This window comes from Podarcis muralis, chromosome Z (assembly GCF_964188315.1).
Source record: "Podarcis muralis chromosome Z, rPodMur119.hap1.1, whole genome shotgun sequence".
Taxonomy (NCBI): domain Eukaryota; kingdom Metazoa; phylum Chordata; class Lepidosauria; order Squamata; family Lacertidae; genus Podarcis; species Podarcis muralis.
This window is the reverse complement of record NC_135673.1, coordinates 32,121,399-32,140,059: the sequence shown is the minus strand read 5'-3', so window position 1 is coordinate 32,140,059 and position 18,661 is coordinate 32,121,399.

The window sequence follows — 18,661 nt, the reverse complement described above, 5'->3', positions numbered from 1 at the left end:
CACTGGATAGAGCCAGTCTTCTGGCAGGCAGCGGAAGGGAAGAGGCAACGGGTGGTGATGGCTGAGTGGTGATGCTTATGACTTTGGTCCAGCTAGTAGGAAATGTCTATTTCCTTTGCCTTGTCTGCTAGGACCCAAGCTGCAGCTGTGTTTTGTATCAGCAAATATATGAGGGAAAGGGAAAGGTACCTGCATCTTCCTCCATCACTATTTTAGCAGTGGGCTCAGTTTGGGGAACTTCTCCAGCGGCTTTTGGCTTCATAACTTCAGGCCAAATCTGCACCATGCATTTAAAGCATGTGGTTTCCCCTAAATAATCCTGGAAGCTCTTGATTACCCCTCCTCACAGAGCTATAGTTCTTAGCACCCTATAGTTCCCAGAATTATTTGGGGGGAAACCATGTTAAATGTGCTTTAAATGTGGATGCAACCTCAGTCCCTAGCAGCCAGCCTGCATGTTAATTGCTCCACACCTAACATGTAGCATCCTCTTGATGTGGAAACACCCAGTGGTGCTTATGAGAGAGTCTGTGTCCATGACAGAAATCCCTGGGACCAGAGGGCTGCGTACTATTGGCATGGGGGGGGGGGGGACTATTGCATAGAGTTTCCATGTAGCAGAACCACTGGAAAGTGACTCATGCTATTGTTCAAGCAGTGCATAGCCCACTCTTTAGGGAGCTGTCTGATTGGTGGAAACAGCCCAGTGTTAAACGTGAGACAGCATCCCCCCGCCCCTCAGCCAATAGCAAGGCCCTCGGTTCTTCCTAGAGTCATAACATGGTGCACTTCTGCATTCAACCCCTGCTTACTTCGGTGGGGTCAAAGAAGTGAAGTAATTTGGAGCCCACTTAAAGAGCTTTTCTCCCTGGAGACATCTGTTGGCTCTTCCCTGACCCCTAACCCTGTGCTGCACTTGGCTACTTGTATCATGTTAGCTGCATTGTAATCTGATTTTGGGGATGTGGTGAAATTTTGGTTACCGTGAAACCTGTCGGACTTTCTTTTCATATGTAACATAATCGGGGGTTTTGCAGCTTTTTTGTTAATGTGTATATATAAAATATAAATATATATATATATATATATATATACATAAAATATATAATATATATGTATACGTTCCAGGTGTGTCTTTGTGTGGAGCAGAACATTGGGCATTTGGGCTAAATTGTGTGGTTATATTTCGGGTGCAGACATTTCATCCCCTGATGGCAAAAGGCATGCTCAAGATTAACCAGTGTTAAACGTGACAGTGTGGACACAAACACACACACACACATTCGCCAATTGGTTCTCAGCACTTCCTGTGTTCTTCTGCCCGCTCCATGTTGGCGGGATCAAAGAGGTAAATGGACAGCTCTGGGTTTAAAGCAGCTTCCTAAATATCCATAGCATCCTTCTTGTTCCAGACTCCCCATCCCCAGATCAGAGCAGGCAACTAGGAGTGTCCTCAGAGCACCAAATCTTTTTCCTTCAAAGAGGTCTTAGTCCTTAACTCTTAGTATTGGGACTTTTCTCATCATCGAGCTTTCCCTGAATTTCCTTCTCCCTTCCCTCCTCCCCTTGATATTTCAACTATTACGCTGCTACCGTTGCTGCTGCCCCCCCCCTCCAGCTTCTAAGGAGTAAGAGAGGGTCCCAATCCAGCTACATCAAGCCTCTGCCAACCCCTAGCCACAGTCAACATCTGATAGTATCCAAATAGGAGGAATGATTCAGAGGCCTCTCTCGTGTTGAAATCAACAACAACTCTTTTTCCCCCCATGCTGGCTCAGTGTGACCTGTGGCAGCACAGCCTATTTTGAGCATGTCAGAAGGGGCTCCATGTTTGGATTGATGCAGAAGAGCTGCTAAATACTTAAAGGGCACAATGCCCATGAGACAAATTTGCATGTACTATTTTATATGATAGATGTTTCTGGGAAAATAATATGGTGAATGCCTGGGGCACTGCACTTTGCAGTATGTCCCCAACTGCTCCATATGGCAGAGTAAAATACACACACATACAATTAAGTTTATAAAAGGAGAAGGGGCAAGAGATTTAGGGCCTGCTGGATAAAGCTGCCCTGTTTTGATGTACGCACATGTAGAATTCCTCTGCAGGAGAGGGCATCCACCTGCTTTCCCGCTTGTGCTGAGAAGCTCTACATTGGTACACACATTGAACTGCTCCTGACATGCTTTGGATTGTAGAAGCACAGCAACCAAGGGTGAGAGGGTGTTGGCAGTAGCAGCTGGTGTGCAAGGGCAGCAGCGCTTACATGACTTCCCAACACTGGAGTCACTAGTCCTTTCTGTCAGAGGTGAGGTGGTAGGGATTTTGACACAGTACTCCCTTTCACATGTTTGCACCATGCAATTCTCCCTCCTAGAACATTGAAGTGATGGGACCTTTAAGTATGTGCCACTGCCCCTCCACACCAAGCGCTAATGGGTGCAGGGCTAGCCCAAGCACACATCCCACTCACATACAGGGGTGTGTGGTTATCTGAATTCCCCTAGCATTGATACCTGAAGCTGTGTTCTCTGCCCACCTTAAGAAAGGCTTGCAGAATTAGCCCGAAGACCTATCTAGTCCAGCATCCCATCTCATGCAGTGGCCAACCAGGTGCCCCAGGGAAGCCCATAGGTAAAGTGTGAGGGTTGCTCAAAGCGATCTCTTTCTGGGTACTTTGGAACTTACAGGATGGGTGGGAGGGGCAGGGAAAGGATATGTCTCTCCCAAGAAATGTTTCTTTTAATGTGCTCTCCATAGCTGGATCGTAATTTCAGAGAAGCTCCTCATATAAGAACAGAATGAGGGCAGAGGAGTCGTTTTGGTCTTCTTTTTCGCAAAGCCTAGTGTACATTTTCACACATCAAGAGATGCTCAAAAATCCTCACCACCAGTCTCAGAGCCCTGTTCATGCACACATAGGAAAGCCACAGAGAAGAGGGATTGGATCTTGCTGGCAGAAACAGCCTACATGCAGGATTACCTGGAGACAGGAACAGGTGTAGGTTTGTTCCTATGGGAAGAGCTCTGCCTTTCCTTTCACTTCCCTCTTGTACTGACACATGTACAGCCTCAAGATGAAAAGATGTTACACACACCATTACATGTTCCGGGGGGGTATTTGCTATGCTTGCTTTATTTCCATGCACTGGTTATTTGCATCCATGTTTTTGTTTGGTGCTTTTTTAAAAGGGCTTTACACACAAGAGGGAGAGACAGAGAATGTGCATGGGTTTTGGTTACACTTTCACAACCTCTCGCAGAAGGAGGGGCATTTGGAACCATGACTGACAGAAAAGCCAGCCTATCAACAGGGTGCACAGCCCTAATCGGAGGACAAGAGTAGAAAGTTTCAGGACTGATGCAAGGGTTGGTCAGCTGTGCAAATCCATCTCGCTTGTAGCACAAAAACAGGTTCCACTTAAGCTTGATCCAGAGGAAAAGATGATGCGTTTCATAGACATATTGAGCGTGGCTCCATCTCAGACTCGCCACTGAAATGTACATTACTCCATGTATCCTTCCTTGATTTCCTGCTGGGATGAAGGTGACTAATGGGTGCCCAAAGATGGGCGGTGTCACTAAAAGCTTTTGGGCATTTCTGGCTCTGCAAGTGTCAAATCATACCTGGCATCGCCACCCTCTGTAATAACAGCCACCGCACAAGAAAGTGGATGCATGATTTCACTTGTCTCTAATCCAAGAGAGGAATGGTGGGGAAATTTGTTTCACTTTGCATTTAAAGGCAAGCCTACCAGTTTCACACTTTCTTAAACAATACAAGTATTGAAACACAGCCATCCTTCAAAACTTGCACCTCTCTGGATTTTGCTATGTTGTTCTCCAGCCTTGCAATGTGCACTTGCAAAATGCATTTACTAGGGTAACATTTGCATTAAAATACCCATATTGGTGAAAGTAACATACAAAAGTGCATTGTTTTAGGGGAAATGGCACTGGGGGGAAAATGAGTATATCAGACAAAATTATGTACAAATGTGTAAATTAGGAGAAATCCGCATTAAAATACTGATGATTTTTCATGGCCTTTTTTAAATATCTTAGACTGATGTGAAAAGTGGAGGACTGAATTTAAGATTGGAAAAATGAAAAACCAAAATTGACTTATTCGCCCATCCTAATCCAAGGATGAACCCTCCTCTCTCGTATCTGAAGAAGTGTGCATGCACGCAAAAGCTTATACCTAGAACAAACCTAGTTGGTCTCTAAGGTGCTACTGGACTATTTTTAAATTTTTATTCCTCCTCTCCATTCACCTAGTTCAGGGACAGGAAAACTCTGGCGCTCCAGATGCTGTTTGAAGTACAATTTCCAGCATCCCTGACCATTGGTCATGCTGGCTGGGAATGATCGGAGTTGAAATCCCACAGCACTGGTTAGCCACAGGTCCCCCATCCCTGACCCAGCTGAACATTCCACCTTGCTTAATGTACTGTCCCCTGTATACACTAGCATAACCACAGAGAACAGCATCTGAGCTCTTGAGGTTGAGGTGTCCCAGAAAGTCATATGAGAGGCAGAACAGGTATGGCAACACCCACACCCACACCTCTAGACCAGCCAGGGTTAGTTCTTGAGCCCACAATTCTCTGTAATCCCATCAGAGTGCCACCACCATTCCTTGGCCACAAAGGAGGAAGGATATACCAGAGAAAGACATATGATAAGGAGTAACTCTCCACTTTCACTATAAAAGATCCTGTCGGGCTGTTCTAAGCAACAAGGAGACTTTTGCTTAATAAAGACTCTTGACCTGATTAACAGGATCCTGTCCTCCTCACAGGTATGCAGGTGTTTGGGGATGCAGATGGCGCTGTTCCTGGGTCACATCCCTGCTCAGTCAAATATTTTTGGATGGCATTCCCAAACCATCCAGTAACTGTTTGGGCTGTGGCTGCCATGCAAGCAATCAGTGAAAGGAACTTTGTCTTCCCTGGATGATACATTGGCTGGCTAGCTGGCTAGCAGGGAGGGAGGGAGGGAGGGAGAAGTGGTGCTCCTGCTGTTTTGGGGAATGAGATGCTCTGATGCCACCTAAGCCTGGTTGAGCATAAGTTTGTAAAATATTTATAAAGTTGGGAACATATGGTGCAAACCCACACAAAATATAAAACATTTTTTTCTTCTTTATTCTTTGCTCAGGGCTTTCTCCCATGAAACATTAATCTCTGAGATGAGGCGAAGGATCAAATAGCGGCTGCTATTATTGGGATGAATCCACGGCATTTTCAAAGGCTGTTTGTAGGGCTGAGCTCAGAACAGCAGCAAATGAGGCTCCTGTGCTATGAAGAACCCAACTGCACATTTTGAATAGGGGTGGCAAGATGATAGGGGTTACTTCAACCCCTTTCTCTCTGGCTGGGGATGGGCAAAGAAGGATTAATATAGAAAAAGCCATGTAACTTTGAGCCATCTCCAAACTTTCTTTCCAAAAGTAAGAGGTGAACATAGGAATATAGGAAGCTGCTTTATGAGACAGACATTGGTCCAATGATTTCAGGAATGGATGTCTATACAGTCTGGCGATGCTTTTGCAGGGTTTCAGCTGGGAAAGCCCTATCAGGAAATGCTGGTAACTAAACTTGGTAAGTTCTGCTTAAGCTTGGGGACTGGAGGTTCTTCAGCAAAAGCAAAAAGAACTCTAAATAAGCTTTGGGGCACCCATTGTTTCATGGGTTCCTGGCAAGAGGCCTGGCACTGACTACAAGGAAACCAATTTTCACTCCTTAGATTAGAAAACTCAGGTGTATACGGGAAAGTTGCCACCTCATGCCACTGCAGTGATCTCGCTCAGTGTCCTTGTTTGTATGTGCCACATAAGAATGTTCACACATTACATTTATTGAGTGCACAATTTGTGTACCTGCATATAAAAATATGTAGTTATTCATATGTAGCATTCAACAAGTGTGCACAACAGCTGAACTATATACATAAGTGCAAACTCACACAAATACCTGTAGATGTGTTAAGACAGGTGGTACCTGCGTTAAGTGTAATGTGTGAACAAGCCTATCATGTCAAGCTAATAAAAATATGCTCTACTACTGAGCTACTGCTCCTCTTTTATTCCACAATTAAGCTCAAGGCAACATGCATGAAGTTTCTATGACTGGGTTTTCAGCACCTCCAGGCCCTGGAAAGTCAATGTAGACAATACAGAGATAGAGGGGCAAATGTTCTGACTCAAGGCAGCTTCATATGACCTTCCATAATATCTAATTCATCCCAGGCCCTTCAAGCCAGCTTCCCAGTTACTATGCATTCTCAGGCTTGGTCTGTACTCAGAGTAGCCTAACAGTTTGGCATGAATGATTCAACTTCTGCAATCTGTCTCTGCTCTAAGGAGGGAGTGCTTGTTCTCATTCTTCTGACATTCTGAAGCAATGCATTTTTTGCAACTGGCTGCTGTTGCCTTGCAGAATAGGCCAAGCAAATCAGTCCTCCAACTAAGCTATTGAAGGACATCAGAAAGCAGTCGCCTTTTGTGTGCAAGTGGCAGCTTCTGTGTTTTGGACCCAGGCCAAATGCTGGACGACGGGCATAGCAAACAGCATGCTGCTTACTTAAGTGCCAGAGAACATGCTTTCCTTCTGAAAGGAAGGCCCAAGGCTCATTTCCTGGCATCTGTAATGGATTTCAGGGACCACAACCAAGAACTGCATGGAACAATGACATCCCATCATTGTTTGTTTGGTCCTTAAGCTAGCTCCACCAGGAACTGCTCATACATTTGCAAGCATATCTTCAGAAACTTAAAGAACTAAACTTAAATAAATAAATATCCTCAAGAGGTGACATGCAGCCCTACACCTCTGGCTCCTGCCTTAAACTGTAAGAATGGACATCTCTAGTACAGGGGTCGACATGGTTTGCCTTGCCTGGGCCTGTTCACTCTAGCGGAGATCCCTCCGTGGACCGGATCGTGAGCACATGCGCACCTGCAATTTCCGGTGTCTGCGTCTGTGCAGATGCGATTTTCGGCATCTGTGCAGGCGCAATTTTCAGTGCCATGAAAGCAAGTCCCTGCGCCGTGCTGCGCTGGTTTAGTGGGGACTCGCCGAGTGGTCAGGTGTGACTTGGGGGGCCGGTTAAATGACCCCCGTGGCCCGCTTGTGGCCCATGGGCCTTAGGTTGCCGACCCCTGCTCTAGTAACTCTTCTTATCTAGTATGTACTCCTTAGTTTGTTCCACTGTTCAGTGGCGGGCCCAACAGAAATGCTGGTGTCTTCTGGTGACTCCATTTCCCCTTCACATTTATACTGTAGGAACTTATACTGTAGGAACAGTAGGAACTTGTGCTTTTGACATGGGGTGAGCAGAGTTTCCTTGGTTCCATCTGCACACAGCATGGGCGCTTCCAGACTGTCACTATTTCGGGGTGGGATTCCATCCCTTGTCAGCATGCTCACATTGTGCAATTAATGTTGCTTATGACAGCCTGGCACAACATACCCACTTCCCCCAAAAATATTTTTGTGGTAAAGAAAATGATAGGGAAATTCATTGGGGATGACTGCATAACACTTGCTTTGATACAACATCATCTAACTTCCCCAGAGGCAAATAAGGATAAATAGCCAACATCATCTAATCTCCCTGCAAACATAAAAAAAGGCTCAATAAATAAGTTGTCTGGAAGCACCCCATGCCTGTTAACATAAGAATGTAAGAAGAGCACTGCTGGATCAGGCCAAAGGCCCATCTAGTCTAGCATCCTGTTCTCACAGTAGCTGACCAAATGACCCAAGGGGAAATCACAGCACTCTCCCCTTCTTCTTTTTTAAATTTGTTTAATCATTTTTTCGATACAAACATCACCCACAAAAGACACATACAACAAAAACCATAATAACATTAATAACACAATTTGACAATTCAGATTTGAATACACTGATATACCTATGACTATACCTTTTTTAACAATATTTTCCTGCCTCTCTCTCCTCCCACTACTTCCCACCACTATCCGCCTTATCGCTTAAATATTCCTTCCAGATTTCTTCATATTTATCCATTTATATTTTGCGGCAACATGCAATTCGTTCTTATGTAGCTAATCTGTCCATATTATCAATCCATGTGCTCAATGGAATCTTTCTGCGGCTCTTCCAATTCATCAAAACAAGCTTTTTTGCTTCTAATATAGCACGGTACATCCATTTTTTTTGACCCCTTGAAATCTCCCACGCTTCTGGAATATAATTTAGAATTAAATTCAGTTCCCCTAAATAACAATTTCTTTTTATTACTTTTGCTATAAATATCCTCACCTCACACCAAAATGATCTTATCATTGGCAGTTAATCAACATATGTACTACGTTCGCATTTTTACTTCCACATCTCCAGCAATTGTTTGCACTTGTTATTTTCTTCTGGTATAATTTTGCTGGAGTCCAGTGGAGTCCAGCACTCTCCCCTTGTGATTTCCAGAAACTGGTATTCAGAAGCATTACTGTGTCCAACAATGGAGGCAGAACATAGCCATCATTGCTAGTACAGTCATAGCTCAGGTTGCAGTAGCTTCGGGATAAGTATTTCCGGGTTGCGCACTGCGGCGACCCGGAAGGAACGGAACACATTACTTCTGGGTTTCGCTGCTCACGCATGTGCAGACGGTCAAAATGACGTCATGCACATGCGCGGACGCAGGTTGTGTTCACTTCTGGATGCGAACGGGGCTCCGGTACAACTGTAGTCATCAATAGGTTTCTCTTCCAGGAATTTCTTTAATTCGCTTTTGAAGCCTTCTAGGTTGGTGGCTATCACTCCCTCATGTGAGAGTTCCATAGTTTAACTTCTCACTGCATGAAGAAGTCCTTTCTTTTGTCTGTCCTGAATCTTCTAGCATGCAACTTCATTAGAAGTCCACAAGCTCTAGTGCAGGGGTAGGCAACCTAACACCTTCTCAGTCCAGCCCACGGACGGTCTGGGAATCAGAGTGCTTTTACATGAGTAGAATGTGCCCTTTTATTTAAAATGCATCTCTGGGTTATTTGTGGGGCATAGGAATTCGTTCATTTACCCCCCCCCCCAATATAGTCCAGCCCCCCACAAGGTCTGAGGGACGGCGGACCTGTCCACAGCTAGAAAAGGTTGCTGACCCCTGCTCTAGTGGGTTTTTTTTTGGGGGGGGGAGCTTTTCTCTATCCACTTTCTCCTTGCCATGCAAATGTTTACACATTTCTACCCTGTCGCATCTTCCTCACTTTCCCCCTAAACTAAATGGACTGAGAAGCTGCAACCTTTCTTCACAGGGAAGTCACTCCCATCTTTTGGGTTGCCTTTTCCTGAACTTTCTGTTGGATGATCCATATAGCACTGAGCATATGACAGCTTTTTTATATAAAGCACAGCTCTGCGAGTGCAAGAACCCAGCCTCTCCTCTGTGTTGCAGCCATAATGGTTGTTAATTTGTCAAAGCAAGTCTAATTCCAAATCTGCCCACTGAACTTGGAGCACACCTAGCTTGGAGGAGGAAGTGAAGAAGACTGTGCGGATGATACAGTGAGGCTGATGTCAGTTAAAGGCATCGCTCCTCTTCAATCCCTCCGCTGTCTTCCCTGTGGGTTCTTCACGTCCCTGGTTTTTAAATCTTTTCACACACTCTGACTGGCTTTCTGACAGATGCCCCCACTGGGCTTTTGCAATGGAACAGAAGGACTGGGCTGATGTTTGTTAGCAGCAGTTTTTGTCTAGAAAAGAAAAACTTGCTGTGGCTTATTGCCCTGACAGGAGAAAGCTCTTTCTCCCAAACACACACACACACACACACACACCATCAATCTTTGATGGCAGCAGCTTCAGGCTCAAGTGATAAACCCCATTGCTTGCTTCTGCAAATGTTCCAGCTGCAGTAAAACAGGTTTGGAATTTGACCACCGAAGGGGTGGAGTGGAGTGAGAACAGATGATGGCAGGAAACAACATTGCCCGGTTCTCCTGGTAAGTATTAGAATAATAGGATTGAAGAATTTGAAAGGGGCATTGGAGGTCATCAAGTCCATGCAAGAATCTGCAAATACAGCTCCCCTCTTGTATGGCTGCCCAGCCTCTGCTTATACACCTCCAGTGAACTTGCACCTACCCCACCTCCCAAAACAGAATCATAGATTTGTCGAGTTGGAAGGGACCCTGAGGTTCATCTAGTCCAAGGGTAGGCAAACTAAGGCCCGGGGGCCAGATCCGGCCCAATCGCCTTCTCAATCCGGCCCGCGGACAGTCTGGGAATCAGCGTGTTTTTACACGAGTAGAATGTGCCCTTTTATTTAAAATGCATCTCTGGGTTATTTGTGGGGCATAGGAATTCATTTTTTCCCCTTCCAAAATATAGTCTGGCCCCCCACAAGGTCTGAGGGATAGTGGACCAGCCCCCTGCTGAAAAAGTTTGCTGAACCCTGATCTAGTCCAACCCCCTGCAGTGCAGGAATCTCAGCTAAAGCATCCATGGCAGATGGCCATCCAACCTCTGATTAAGGACAAAGGAAGGAGTTTCCACAACCTCCCAAGGGAGTCTGTTCCACTGCTGAACAACCCGGTCCCTTACAGTTAGAAAGATATTCCCAATGTTTAGTCAGAATCTCCTTTCTTGTATCTTGAAGGCATTGAAGGTTTGGGTTGGGTGTTTATCAATATGCGGATGATACCCAGCTCTACCTCTCTTTCAAATCAGAACCAGTGAAGGCAGTGAAGGTCCTGTGTGAGTGTCCGGAGGCGGTTGGAGGATGGATGGCGGCTAACAGATTGAGGTTGAATCCTGACAAGACAGAAGTACTATTTTGGGGGGACAGGAGGCGGGCAGGTGTGGAGGACTCCCTGGTCCTGAATGGGGTAAGTGTGCCCTGAAGGACCAGGTGCGCAGCCTGGGAGCCATTTTGGACTCACAGCTGTCTATGGAGGCACAGGTTAATTCTGTGTCCAGCGCAGCTGTTTACCAGCTCCATCTGGTATGCAGGCTGAGACCCTACCTGCCCACAAACTATCTCACCAGAGTGGTGCATGCTATAGTTATCTCCCACTTGGACTACTGCAATTCACTCTACGTGGGGCTACCTTTGAAGGTGACCCAGAAACTACAATTAATCCAGAATGCGGCAGCTAGACTGGTGACTGGGAGCGGCCGCCGAGACCACATAACACCGGTCTTGAAAGACCTACATTGGCTCCCAGTATGTTTCCGAGCACAATTCAAAGTGCTGGTGCTGACCTTTAAAGCCCTAAATAGCCTCGGTCCAGTATACCTGGTCCAGTCTCCAGTATACCTCGGTCCAGTCTCCACCCGCATCGTTCTGCCCAGACACTGAGGTCCAGCGCCGAGGGCCTTCTGGCAGTTCCCTCACTGCGAGAAGCCAAGTTACAGGGAACCAAGCAGAGGGCCTTCTTGGTAGTGGCACCTGCCCTGTGGAACGCCTTCCCATCAGATGACTTTTAGAAGACATCTGAAGGCAGCCCTCTTTAGGGAAGTTTTTAATGATTAACAGACTACTGTATTTTATTACTTTTTTGGAAGCCACCCAGAGTGCCTGTGGTAATCCAGCCAGATGGATGGGGTATAAAAAATTATTATTATTATTATTATTATTATTATTATTATTATTATTATTATTATTATTATTGGCTTCGGTGTTAGTTTATTCCACTATTGGAAAGCTTTCAGTGTTAGGAAATGTCTCCTCAACTTGGCTTTCCCTGAAAATTTTCAACCGGTGGATCTTGTGGCATTGATCATAATGTGTTCCAAAAGCTAATGCTGCTTCCTAAAAACATAGGTGTCCATTAGTAACCTTACCTGGCCTTAACTGGTCATTACATTACACCGCCTTCCAACTGGGTTGCTTTCAAGGACATTTCAGAATCCCTCCCCTTGCTCTTTAATTCACCCTTCTGGAGAACGCCGCATTTCGACAGCCCTCCTTGATGTCTGAGCACAGGCATCTTGATAGATCTAATCACCATCCCCAACCTAAGCTGCTGACCTGGCTTTCTGCAAGGAGGGGGTCCAGTGCTTCTCATTCACAGCTATTAGCCCTGCTGTCAGATAGGATTGTGCTCATGCAGGCCCACCCAAGCCATAGAGCAGGGCAGTCGAAAACAAAGGTAGTGATGGAATAGTAATTAAATTGCCATTAGATGGATAGCAGATTGTCTGGCAGCTGACAGTGAGTGAAAATGTTCCGTTCTGTCATGTTTTATCAGCATGGAAACCATTTGCAAGTTGCTCTAATTACAACCCTAATTGCCAATGTGATTAGGGGCCCTGCAGCTGTTCATTAAATGCATGTCACCCTCAGCCAGCGGGCTGTGAAGGGAGTATTTACTTAATGGAATTGAGCGCAAGGTGAGGGCAAGGAAGCCATGCCAAAGGAGCGAGTTGTTTAAGCTTCAGGATTCCAGTGTCAGGTTTGCCAGGAGAGCCTGCTGGCAGGGCTCAGAGTGCCTGGAAATGTTGTCGCTGTGCAATTCACACAACCTGGGGCCAGCACTATGGCAGGACTTGTGCAAGACGCATTCAGGGTCTATCCACCTCCTTCTCTTACCAGTTGCACCCAGAAGCCCCTGTTCAGGATTCCACCCAGTCTGCTCAACCCCATTCCCCCTACATCTTAGTTTTCCTCCCCACTCCCACTGAGCAAACTCAGTCCTTTATGAGCTGTTTTTGGTGTATCATGTTGCCTGAAGTGTTAAAGCTTTCTTAAAGCTTTCTAGTACTTCTACAGACCTTGGTGATCCCCAAAGCCTATTGATCCATGTGCTTTTTGACTTTTAAAAAAACCCAACCAATGGCAGTTGCATCCTGGAAACTGGAAATAGAGGGAACAAGCCAGATCTGTAACAAAATGTTGCAGCTGTGGTATGCTTCTGCTAAGGATTCTCCATTACATTTCCTCCTCCCTCCCTGTTCGTCACCATTTTACCATCACCAAAAGTCAGCATTAAGTTTCCGCTGAGCAAGACCAGTCCCCACTGGTCTATTGCCCTACCCCCACATCCCCACAGTCTGTTTCCTACAGATTTCCTTTGTACTCTTTGGGTTCTACCCCAAACCTGCTTCTCTGTGGATAGTGCTGTTTTAGCTACCTAAGGACTGGAACTCATAGAATTCGGTTTCCTGTTGCTATACAGAGGGAGGTATTTCATGAGGATTCCATGACCAGCATTTCCTGTGCATTCCCCCCCAAGCTGGGATCAGAATCCAGCAGCACTTGTTCCCGGCCGGCAAGAATTTAAATAAAGAGAGATATACATGAGGGAGAGAGGCGATTCTGAAGAAAGGTAATTAAAGCTCAAAGTTTGCCCACAGCAAACGAAGCAGGACTGTGCAATAAAGTGGCAGTTGGAAACATCTGATGTCCCACAGTTATTTTGCCCCATTTAGAACCATCTGTTCAAAAGACTCAATGCCACGCTGTCAGGGGGTTCCCTGGAAAGCACTCGCACTGTAATGGAGAGGTACAATCACTCTGCTCCTGTAGACGGAGTAGGAGCAATGTACATGAAATATACTCGGAGTCCTGTAATGATTTCATGCTCTTTATTGCAGCTTGTAAACAGTGATTTTAATTCCCACCCAAACCTCAGGCTTTTATATACATTATTTACACAATGAGTTCCGTCTGATTGGCTGATTCTGCTTCCCTCCTGGAGCCTGATTGGTTTATTCCTGCAGGCCAATCAGTTGTTGCATTCTAGGATCCTACCAGCCTAATAGGTTGATTAACTTCCTCCTGGAGCCTGATTGATCTATTCCTGCAAGCCAGTCAGTTGTTGCATTCTAGGATCCTACTTGCCTATTGTTCTTGGATCCAAGCTTAGTACAGTGGTACCTCTGGATGCGAACGGGATCCGTTCCAGAGCCCCGTTCGCATCCAGAAGCGAACGCAACCTGCGTCCGCTTGTCTGCGCGTGTTGCGATTCGGCGCTTCCACGCATGCGCGTGATGTCATTTTGAGCATCTGCGCATGCACGAGTGGTGAATCCCGGAAGTAACGTGCTCCGTTACTTCTGCATCGCCGCAGAGCGCAACCCGAAAATATTCATCCCGAAGCTACTTCAACCTGAGGTATGACTGTACCTAACTGTACACCTGCCCCAGGACTCAGAGGGCCAGCCCATGACTAAATCAGTTGGTTCATCACAGCCCACATCCCTGGCTTGAACTCACTGCCCCAGCTGCCAACCCAGACACTGGCGCCATCTTGAAACCAAAGACACTGGGCTAATTGCTCCCCCACCTTGCTCAGGCCACTTCAGCCCCCCCTTGTGACCATATGACCTCAGGGATTTTCTTTGCTGGGTGAGTGGACTACTTGGACAAAGCAGGGTAAAAACGAGCGCCAGAACTGTGATCCAGGGCATTCCAGCGGGGTGGGGAGGGAGCCCTGGCCCTACAAATCCTGATGCTGCTGGCAGAGGTAGGCTGGACAGGCAGCAGGGAATAAAAGAGCTGCTGGCAGTATCATCATGGCCAAGCAGATGCAGGCACAATGAAAGGGAAGCAGTTGCAACAATAAAATTGTTGTTGCACACTACACAAGCAGTGAGAAACTCCAAGGGGTGCCAGCTGGCTGTTGGGTGCTTGGGAATCTTCAGCACCCAAAACAAGGCAGGATTGATCTCCCCACATATTTGATAATGCATGGGGAGGTCAATTCAGCTTTCTGCAGGGCTTCAGTGTTCAAAGAAAAGCTCCCAATGGGAGATCTTTCTTGCAATTTGAACCAGGCACGGTTGCCTCCTGTGTGTGAAAATATGAGGAATGTTTATTCTGAGGAAAATCCTGCCCTTTGCCATTTTTATCATAGATAGGTAGGTAGGTAGATGCTTAATTAACTAGGGGCACGTTTATCATTTATCAGGTTTTAACACTGATTAATCTGACTGGACTGATTGACTAGACATTGCAGGGCAGAGTCACAATACTCAAAATCCCAAAGGCTGTCACATAAATTATGTAGCAAAATGGATTTCCTTTGGGTTTCCTGAGCCTAGGACCTGAATCGCAGGTTCAAATGACGAAAGGGGATTTCGGCTGAACGTTAGGAAGACTTTCCTGATAGTAGGAGCTGGGGGACTGTGGAACAGACTGCCTCAAAAAGTTATGGATTCTTATTGGGGTTGTTTTTTTTTTTTTAAGGTTTTTAATAAGTAGGTGGATGGCTGTCTATCAGGGATGTTGTAGGAGCAGGTTTTCTGCACCGGGAGGGGCTTGGCTGGATGACCTTTTAGATCACTTCCAACTTCACTTATTCTCCATGGCCCTGCTTTCAGGGGAACACTTTAAAATGTAGCTACATGTAGAAAAAACTTTAAAGTAGGGCTGACTGCTTTAGAAACAAAAGGTTCACATGCTGGCTGTTTAATCTGGATTTATTAATTTGCTGTGCAGTTTTCATGCTCGTGTTTGCATCCCTGGTTTTGTACATCAAACAGTTGTTTACAATACATGAGCCATGAGGTGATTAAAGACTCTTGTAAATAAATCAAGAGACAGAGCTATTGTCTCAAGCCTTAAGCTGCTTCCACAGAGACACTTACAATCTGTTTTTAAATTTAGCATGTCTCTATTATGACATCACACTGATCCAAATTATGCACATCCTAATATTTCATGTTTATGTGCCCTTAGGAATGTCACATCTACCATTTTATAGGGTGAAAAGAAAAATGAAGATTAAAGTACATAAAAAGGAACAAGGACTATTGCGAGGAAGGCAACTATTGAACGGACCGTTCTGAAGAGCAGTAAGAGAGGTAATTAAATGCTGCAGGGAGCCCCAATACTGCCTGTCTCTGAAGCAAAAAAATACTCAACATGGAAGGAAGCATGAGAAGTTAATTAAGCCAAGTCAGGGAAAGGTGCTAATTACCCCCAATAACAAGCTGCAAACACACAGCTCTCTTAATTGGGAAAAGAATTACTCATAACACAAAATGCATGACTCAATTATTGCAGGACACTGCACTGTGTGCTAATGATGCCAGGCCCAGTATGGAAAAGAGAAGGTTAGATTTGTTCTGTTTTTCTAAATGAGTGTTTGGGGAAGTGGGGTGAGGTGGGGGTGATGCCATACACAGTGCTTAGGTTCCTGAAGCATTGGTAGCCATTTTACTAGATCCAAGATGGCTGCTGTCTGGGGCAAGGGGAAACTGTCCTGAGGAGTTGACCTGGCACAAATGGTGTTGCCATCACTACATTTTACTGCAGTGGGGGAGTCCAGTGACCGCTCAGCGTACAATGAAATAAAATGTGGGTGGTTTTGTGGGGGTTGGATCACCTTTGTCACCAATGTTTGCAGTGGCAACACCAACCACCATCTACTGCAGAGCTTTCATGACACATTAGTGTGTCAGCTGCAGTGTGTAGCTACATCGTGCAAACACTCCCCACACTCCTCCCGGGGCTGGAAAGGGGTTCGTTTAACCTCCGTTTTGCTAGTAAAACTGAATCACAAAATGACGCATATCTAAAAAGTGTGTCACCAACATGAAGAGTGTTGAAAGCTCTTATCTACACAGTCGGCTGGTGCGTGAAGGGGCTCCTTGTGTTTACTGATGCATATGTGTACAACTTCACATCAGAGAATGCTTACAGGTGTTGCATACCCTCCTAACATGTTGAATTCCAAAACTGGGACTCATGTCTTTCTGTTCATGCTCCTGCACAAGTCACATGACCCATGTGAGATAATAGAGCCCAAAAGGCACACTTTGGGGGGGGGCATGCTCTCACATTGCCCAAAAACATTTGTTTTGGAGTGCTCCATGATATTGCAGCTCTGAAAAGTGCTTTTTTGGGGTGGGTGGGAAAGATCTCAGTGCAAAATCGTGGCGTCCCAAATGGCTGCTGTGCTCTCAAAGGAAAAAACTTGGATATCCTGCTTTTTCCAGGACACTTGCAGGCTATGGGGCTGGTATGCGAACTGAATGCTTAGTGTACAGCTGAAGCCACTGTTATGTGTTGGGTTTAACACATTTTATGTTACAAGGCGCATCCTAACCAATCGTAGAAACGTTGGTAGACGAACGTTCTAATGGCAAGTAAGCACATGCTCTTCCAACTTTCAACTGTCAACTGACGGTCAGTTCATGCTTGGCATTATTATCATGTTGTCCAGTCAGTTTGGTCCTATGTTTCTGTGAGGTGTGTAAATCAGCCATCGCTCAGCTTCAGTGAATTGCAGTTCAGCATGGGGAAACAATGCAAGTAATGGGCATCAATTGAAAACACGCATGCTCCCCTCCACCCCCAGGCAACACAAAAATGGAACTTGAAACAAAAGCAACCTCACTGTGTTTCAGGCCATATAATGTGCAGATAACTTAAAGACCGGGGAAACCTGAGCTCAAATCGCCACTAAGCTTTCTGAGTAACCAGTTACTCTCAACCTACGGTACTCTCCCTCAGAGGGTTGTTGTGAAGAAAAAACAGGAGGAAAAAAGACCCATATATGTCATCCTAATCTAACTGGAGACAAGATGAAGTAAACTCCATAGCTGTTTAATGCTGTTGGATTATTTTACACGCAGGCACACAAAACCATAAGGCAGACACTGCTGTTTTTCACCATTATTTTACTAGTGTTGTATCCGTTTACTGTTTTAACAATGAGGTAGAGTAAGTCACCCTGGAAGTTTTCTTCTTTTTTTTAATAAAATATTTATTGAAAATTTTAGACATTATAATCACCAAACACATAAAGAACCATCACCAAAATACAATAAACAAAGAAAGACACAAGGAAGGAAAAGAATTAACACATAATACAAAAAGCATACCACATAAAAATCAAATAATTAATAACCATACTTTCTTCACTTTTTGGACTTCCTCACATCTCTCGTTCCTGCATTCCTAGTCTATAAAATTTTAAACAGCAATTTATCACCTTGTTTCAATTCTTATTTTGTAATTTTTCCATTATCGTGTCTCAACTTTAAATACTTTTATCAAGTTTTTAAATACTTAATTTGGACATACTATTAATCCTAAGGTTGTCTTTTTCTCAGATTTCACCTACTCTCATATTCCTTTCAACTAGCTTACTGATGCCATGTTATTTTCAATCTTACATCCTTCTTAACACTCATACAGTTTACAATGTTTTTGTAAATAGTCTTTAAATATTTTCCAATCCTCTTCCACTGCTTCTTCTCCCAGGTCTCGGATTCTGCCAGTCATTTCTGCTAGTTCCATATAGTCTATCAGTTGCATCTGCCATTCTTCACCCTGGAAGTTTTCTTTTTGGGGTGTCAAGTTTTCGAAACAAGCAAGTAAACAAATAAAATCCTCCTGCGCAGTCAACATGCCCTGAGGCGCCTCATCCGGGTTCCCAACTTGCCCTTGTGGGTTGCTCCCTGTGAGGCCTCTTGCCTTCCCCACCCCAAAACAGCACACACACCAGAAAAGGTAGTCAGCTGTCCCTTGACTTTTTGGGTGCTTGAACAGTCTCCCTCTCACTCTCTCGCACACCCTGCAAGCCACTTGCCCTTCAAAAGCCTGCTGGGAAAAAGGAGGGAATCTTTAGTTAAAGAGGAGGAATGTGCTTCTGATTCCCCTTCACTGCCTTCGCTTGGTTGAGGTTAATGAGATAATTACTCACACGTTGCCAGCTTGTCAGGCCCCAACAACGCCAAGTTCG